This window comes from Zingiber officinale, chromosome 1B (genome assembly GCF_018446385.1).
Source record: "Zingiber officinale cultivar Zhangliang chromosome 1B, Zo_v1.1, whole genome shotgun sequence".
NCBI lineage: Eukaryota > Viridiplantae > Streptophyta > Magnoliopsida > Zingiberales > Zingiberaceae > Zingiber > Zingiber officinale.
In genome coordinates this window covers 168,812,194-168,820,270 of record NC_055986.1, presented here as the reverse complement: position 1 = coordinate 168,820,270, position 8,077 = coordinate 168,812,194, and the positions used below count along the sequence as shown (strand labels likewise).

At 35.4% G+C, this 8,077-nt stretch overlaps 1 long non-coding RNA gene across 2 annotated transcripts; it reads left to right on the top strand.

The window, feature by feature from the left end:
- The first annotated feature begins 483 nt into the window (after window positions 1-483).
- On the top strand, window positions 484-1,211 carry LOC122020072. 2 transcript variants are annotated; one of them, XR_006122102.1, is made up of 3 exons: window positions 484-559; window positions 850-932; window positions 1,058-1,211. It is a non-coding gene; the product is annotated as an uncharacterized LOC122020072 (long non-coding RNA). The 2 variants fall into 2 exon arrangements; XR_006122095.1 differs by having other exon boundaries at window positions 850-1,211.
- Window positions 1,212-8,077: the final 6,866 nt, after the last annotated feature.

Here is an 8,077-nt window from a genome sequence, read left to right as displayed (position 1 = left end):
TGAAATTTATTAATTATAGGATAAATTGGGAAGTGCTCATTGGAGGTTCATCTAGATGGAGATTCTCTAATTTACCATTTTTAGAATAAGAGAAAAGTTATAAAAAAATAGCCCCATGGTGGTTTTTAGAATAAGAAAAACAGAAATGGAAAAAAAATCGCGCTCTAGCTAGATTTCTTGCTCACCAATTGATCTAATGAAATTTATTAATTATCAGGATAAATTGGGAAGTGCTCATTAGAGGTTCATCCAGATGGTAAAGTTCTTAGACTCACTTTTCACTGGAAGATAATTTTTTATTGTACGTCACTATTAAAATTCGAATATTAAATTCTTTAATTATCCATTGAATGACCTAATTATTATGCCATTACCTCAGGGACAATCTCCTTCCACCTGAACTTGTAGCCGGTAAGTTAAATATTTTTGATCTTATTGTCATTTATTTCAACACAGCCAGTTTACATTTTTCCTTTGTTTCACATATGTAGGCAGGGGCGGATCCAGGATTTGAACATTGGGGGGGCCAAAACTTGTGCCGCTACATTCATTGTCGATGGTGCGGGAGAATTTAGAATTCATTATATATTTAGAAAAACTCGTGACCTAAGTTTTCTATTGGTAGTTTGATATCAATATCTCGAAGTAATATTGTGACATTGAAATAAGCTGTCGGCCCTTGTTTCACATCGGAGCTACATGCGAACTTGTATGGTCTAAAGACCAGTTATATGATAACGTTAGGGTAGAATTCAATTTGCCATCCTTTTGATCATTCACATCTATTCAGCATCTATTACTTTGCATTTCATTATTGCTATTCATAATATGGGTTTATTAATTGGTTAGGTACTCTAATTACTACATCAAGCTGAAGCGTCTGAGTATTCGAATTGCTTTCCTCTCACATTCGTGACATTCTTCACATGCAGGTACTCCTTATCTACAACTCTATTTGCCATCAAACAAAAATATATATAGCTTTCACCTGCTCAACTTCACCTATAGAGCCCAGTAAATTCTTCACTGTTGACCAACATAACTCGATGTTTTTCAGGGGGTCTATTTGTTGATCGCAAAATGCCTCTATTTGGCATCCTATTATCAATATATACACTATTTCCATTCCCTGAATTTTGTAATAGCAGATCTGGAGTTTGTCAATGTTTTTCTTTGGCTTAGTTTATCCTTTGTTGAATGTTCATTGTATCTTATTCTTTGGAACACTCCAGTCTAGTAGATATGGAGTCTGTCAAGTCTGCAACTGAAGAGTAGAGACCTCCTCCACACTGACAGCACCCTACTTTTATCTTTCTCGTTGTTAGCGACCTCAACGCCACTGGCTACGCAATATGCTTCAGTGTTGGGATAAACCTTCACCATGATCCACCAACTTTTGGTTTCTCCGGACGACAATTTTGAAAAGAGATCTCTGCTTGAGTGTCTTCAAATTTTGCTCATGAGAAGAGAGCTAAAAGCAGGACTGATCCAGGATTTACACATGGACTGGGGTGGGGGGGCCATGGCCCCCCCAAGTCACTATGTAAATCCGCCTCTGTATGTAGGGTAAGCATTAAAAAATTAGTTGGCATGTTTTTCTTATATCCATCCTTATAATTGCATCCAGTCCCAAATAACTTATTTTTATTTGTTTGTGTAGAAAGAGATTTTACGTTGACAAACTGATTGTTGGGAATTATTCAGTAATATCCATCGAGATATAGATTGTCCTAGTTGTCCATATGATGTGTAAAAGATACTAATTTAAAAGTTAAGGTCACCATATTAGATAAGTCTATGGGAGATGTTATGTCTAGCGTGATATTGTTTCAACCACTACCCTGTTGTCTTAAAATTATATATAATTGTAAGTATTTTTAGATATTTTGATACAGTGTTTGTATTAAACTTGAAAACTATGTGATGTGATTATAACTATTTAATATTCAGCAGTATTTAGAACATATAAATGTTTTTGGATAAATGTATTGTGATATTAATGGTAAATATTATTTAAATATGTTGTAAATCTTATTAATGCGTAGAGATTAAATAAAAATTAAGAATGTAATGGGTTGACAGTCAATGGTTATAATAATAATAATAATAATAATGTTGCTAATTTAACGATCAAATTTAAAAGTTCGGTAAGTGTTATTCGGTGGCTAATTCTAGCTATCGAAATTTGATCATTAAAGTTAATTGTTGATTTCAATTCAGTTATTAATTATATTAATTTGATCATTAAATTCAGTGATCGATTTTAATTCGGCCATTAATTATCATAAATTAGATTGTTAATAGTGATTCATTTTAATTCGATCGCTAAATTAGAGATTAAATTTAAAATTTTAGTCGCTAACAATTATTGTTTCCAGTAGCGGACACACTCATTAACTATGGATTCAGAACGACTGATTTAGATCACTGATTGGAGAAGTTAGGCTGTGAGGTTTTCTTGTCTTGGTTCCGACAGCAACCCTATCCAACAACACCTTGTTCTAGCAGCAACAACGACTGTGAATTGAGGTAAGGAGTAGGATAATTTATCTTAGTTGTAGATCATGGTGTAATTTGATCATTTTAGTGGATTGATTTAGGTTTGGATTTCTAGTCTAATGGATGATTAGGGATTAGGTAACTAACCCTAATTAACCGTTGGATGTAGTTTAGGTAGGCTAATGGGGATGTGATTAGGGTTTTACTCTAATTTAATTTTAAGGATTTTATTTAGCTATTCATTTGAGTTTTAGCTAAATAAAAGTATATATATATTGTTTGACGCAAGACTCTGATTGAGACGAGCGTCTCGACGTCGAATTTGGCTTGATAACATCTTCTATTTGAGGCGGGTACCCTTTGACTTATCTTTTTGATATTGTCTTATGACATGTGTAATATATATATATATATATATATATATATATATAGTGATAATTGGTAGATTTATCACTTCACTGGTTTTAGTTATTCGATAGCTATTATATGCTTCTATTGTTATCTGTTATACATTAGACTTGTATGCTCTTATCTTTAGAGATAGATTTATTTAGTGCTTTTGTATATTGGATTAATTGCTAGACATATTGGATATGTGATATTAGATTCATGTTGCTTATATCATTGATATATATGTGTTTATCTTTCTGGCACATATATATGGATGAGGATATGTTCATGTATGACATACTGTAGCATCATGCACCATTCCGCATGATTGCATGCTGGGCGATTGACGATTCTATTATTGTTGAGCTCGTCGGCCAACTACATGGGTCTGCACACAATGTGACCACTGCATGGGTAGTGACACAACACCCAGGGTGTGTATGGTAGTTGCTCTATAGGACTCCGCTGGTCTGCTCATGGGTAGTGTGACTGCAGCGTGATAACAGGCAGGGATCCCTCCCCGTTATCGCATACTGGAGATGAGAGCATTGCGCTCTCTCACTATGTTTGAGGTAGGAGGATAGGTGTACTCCGACAACATCCCGTCCACTTGATCACTCTTCAGGAGTAGTGATGGCAGAGTGCACGGTTATCATAGTCCTACCCACTCGGTCTTACCATCGCGTGTGAGATGGCTGACTGGCGTCAGGGGTGACCATGTCATATTTCATCATATGCACAGATTGCATTTCTTGTGATTGTTGCATATTGGATGATGCATTTTGGTGACTGCATATGATTGACATGCATACAGGATACATATTTATTTGCTCTGATTATCTTTATCTGTGTATGTTCACAGTCAATTGCTCAAGACTTGCAGGTGAGTACAGTTTATTCCAGTTATGTATTTCTTATTATTCTTGCAGTAGACTGTATTACATGTCTATTGTTGGTTACCGCAGTTTATTCAGTTATGCATACTTGCTATATAGTTTAGAAGACTGTACTATAGGTTATTGCTGGTAGTTATATGTTACTGTACATATCTATTGGTTACCTGCTGAGTTTTTTTGGACTCACACCATTACCTTCCTACTTTTCAGGTTGAGGCCGTCGGGAGATTCCAATCGCTAGCCCCATTGTCGCGAGGATTTTCGGTTGTCAATTTTTATTTTCGTTTCTACATCTTTATATCAGGGTATTGTGGGATTCTTGTATTGTGGACTTTATGATGAACTTTTGGGTTTGCTACTCTTGTTTTCCGCTGCGGATGTTTTCATTACTTCGTGGATTTCATTTCTTCGTTGTGGTGGAGTAGGATTTACATATATCTGCGATGATTCCTTTATCGTCTTTTCTTTTAGTAATTTTTGTTGTCAGCTGGAGGCTGTATATTAAACTGCATGGATTGATTATATAAATTACGTGGTTTGTCTATTATTTGTATTGTATTGTTTCGACCATGTGGGTCAAGGTATGGATATATGTATCTTAAGATTCATATTGTCACCCGTACAGGGAAGATGCTGCCAAAAATATTGTCATCTGATACGCCGAGGGAAAATAGTGACTCTCAAATGCTTCCTTAAATCTCGCCCATGTAATATGTTGCTCGCCTATAATCGAGCGTTGTGTGTCCCACCAGATTTCTGCCTCGTCTCGTAAGTGAAACACAACCAGCTCAACCTTCTCCCACTCAGAGCAAGCCATGTAAAAGAATGTCCGCTCCATAGTCTCTATCCAAGACTAAGCCACGCTCAGATCAGTCTCCTCATGGAACAATGTAAATCGGCTTTTCACCAACTCTGCCAAGGCTGAGATCCGTGCTCGTGCCGCAACCATATCAGTAGGGATTGCCGCGGAACTGGGTAGAACCACTGGGGCTGATCCTATGGGTGGTACTGCTGGATAGGTCGGAAGAGGTACCACTAGTGTCGTCACATAAATCGGGGTAGGTACCACTGGTGGCACTGCAGAGTAGACATAAGTAGGGGCGACTGTAGGTACAGTGGACGGTACCGGGTAAGAAACAACCGGTACTGCTGGTACGGGTGCCGAGTATGTAGTAACCGGCACAGGTATCTTTAGTACCGAGTACGTAGTAGCAGACACAACTAGAGGGGGTACCGGGTATGCCGCAGATACTGCTGATGGGGAAGGCACTGGATATGCTGACAGTGGTACCACTGGTGGTACTGTCGAGGTAGGTACCTCTGAAGTCGGAACCGTCGAGATCTGATAATCTGACGTACCCACAATACCCTGAGGAGTCTATCCCTGACTGACAGGCTCGACCCCAGCAGACCTCTCTGGAGACTCTGTCTCCGGAGAATCTATCGCCGCTTACGTGGTCGGTCACGTCTCGGTACGGAAACACGTGTATGCGTCATATCTGTTAAATAATGTTACCCAAATATCACTACAGGTATGAGAACTATAAAATTACTTAATTTACCTATTTACCGTTTGGAGATGTCCTGTCGCTGCTTAGTCCCCTCAAATAGAACCTCATCAAATATACCTCGAAATTCCGAATCGAAAAATCGACGAAAATACGTACAATCCAAAAATACCCAGTTAAACTCTTGAAACTGGACTCTGATACCAAAAATATTGGTATCAGATTAACTCAAAAAATCTATAACACAAAAAACAAGTATCATAAACCTGCTCTGATACCAAAAATATTGGTATCAGATTAATTCGCAAATCCAACACACGAAAACAAGTATCGTAAACCCACTCTGAAACCAAAAATTTTGGAAGGAAATAACATTCGACTAAATGGTCACTAAATAAATTTTATTTAGCGACCAAATTGTTTATAGTAAAATGATGATTTTCTTATATATCAACATTCAGCTCTGTCTTATAAATTATCCTAAAATAATCTCCAATGATATCAAACAAACAATTCTTTATTTGAGGATGTGAATAGCGGTCTCGTCTAATTTTCCCGACCCAACAACATAAACTCTTTCATCTTGTTCAAAGTGATTGTATTATCTTCATCTTCAACTGAGTCCTCTATTGCTGTCGTTATCTATCAAACTGTTGGTTTATTAGAATTCGACAATTTCATTAGAGATGTCATAATGGATTATTTACACGGTAAATATCTAATGCACAATAATTATTTGGAATATCAATCGACATCCTCCCGTACTCATAGAAGAAATCATGGTCTTTTTCATAACCCGCTGAATCAAGCACCGGTTCTCTCATGTTAAGTACACAAGTGGAAGCTGTATAACAAGGATTATCACATATAGTGACATCCCGGAGATCAACCCTTGGCCAATCGAAGCATACTACCATGTACCCATCATATATGATACACCCTGGGACATCTATTTTACCGCTCAAAATCTACTATATAGAGAAGGACGCTACCGTCATCACTATCATGCAATTCTGATGACTACACAAAATTAAATTGGTCGTCAGAGGTTTAGTTCTTCGTTTCTCATCCATGAGTCTGTCTGAAAATTATTGTACAAAATTTTTTAATAATGCAAATGAAACTGTTAATTTTCCCATCATCAAAATATTTTATAATACCGTCCAAAGTTCTTCCTTATTTTATAATATATATTTTTTTATATTACATTAGATTTTTTTAACGTCTCAAAATCATTTTTTTTTTCTTTTAGAATTTTAAGTTAATGTTAAATTATTATGATTTGGGATAAATGTGTTAGCTTGTATATTATGACCTGCCGATTTTTATTTCGCATTTTGATATTGAACTATATATAATATATATCAAAATCCTTTTATATATATATATATATATATATATATATATAAGGATTTTGATATATATTAATTATAAATATTATTTAAATTTATTATAGTTTTTAAAATTTATACTGGTTAAGTAAAAATTTAAACGGTTTATTTAGTGATAAAAATTAAATACAGACTCTAAATTTAGAGACTGATTTTAATTCTAATTATATTAAATTTATCATTAATTTTAGTGACGGGTTTCAATTTCATCATCAAATTTAACAATTAATTTTAATTTGGTTACTAATTATATTAAATTCAGAAAATCAATCACTAAATTAACCACTAAATTTAAAATTTTGGTTGCTAAATTAGTGACCGAATTTAAAAATTTGGTCATTAACAATTAGTGACTGACTACCGACTAAATTGTCCAAATGATTATTTTCCTATAGTCTAAGGTTGACATTCAACTCACCTCCCTCAAAACTTATTCCGAAATGATCTTCGATGATATCACACGAACACTTCTTGATTCCATAAGGCGAATAGGGGTCTTGCCTAATTTTCAATCCCAACTCAGCAATATAAACTCTTTCAGCTTGTGCAAAATGGTTCTATCACCCTTGTCTTCATCCAAGTCATCTATTGCTGCTGTTATTTATCAGGTTGCCAATTTATTAATGGTTAGGCCGATGAGTCCTTATAGAATTTGACAATTTCATTAAATATGTCATCTTTTATAATGGAAATATGTCATCTTTTATAATGGATTATTCTACCTTATGAATTTCCAAGGCACAATAATGATTTGGGATATTTGTCGGCGACCTTAAGTGCTAGTAGAAGAAATCATGCTCCTATTTAAGGACTAGTTGAAAGAGATGCACCTGTGGTGGATTCTAGTCAATTACATGAGAGAATTGTTGTTGGTGTGGAGGCGGAATTGGGGGATCAAGAACGACTGCAACTATTTAAAGGTTTTAAAATTTAAGCGGAGGAGAATTTTATTATCACAAAGTGGGTGGTGAAGGAGGTATACTTGCTTGATATAAATTTATCAGCTTGAGGTTCATACTTTATTTCAACATAAACTCTTTCAACTTTTCAATGTGATTGTAGCTATCAAACTCATCTTCACCTAGTCCACTATTGCTGCCATTATCTATCAAGCCGTCGGTTTATTAATGGTTACACTAACTGGCTGACGGATTCCTATAGAATTCGACAATTTCATATTAGAGATATTATCTTTTATAATGGACTATTGTACGTTGTGAATATCAAACACACAATAATGATTTGTGATATTTGTTGGCAACCTTTAGTACTGGTAGAAGAAATCATGCTCCTATTTAATGACTAGCTTAAAGAGATGTATTTGTTGTGAATTCTAGTCGATTGCGTGTTAGAATTGTTGTTAATGTGGATGCGATTTTGGTGGTGGTTACGT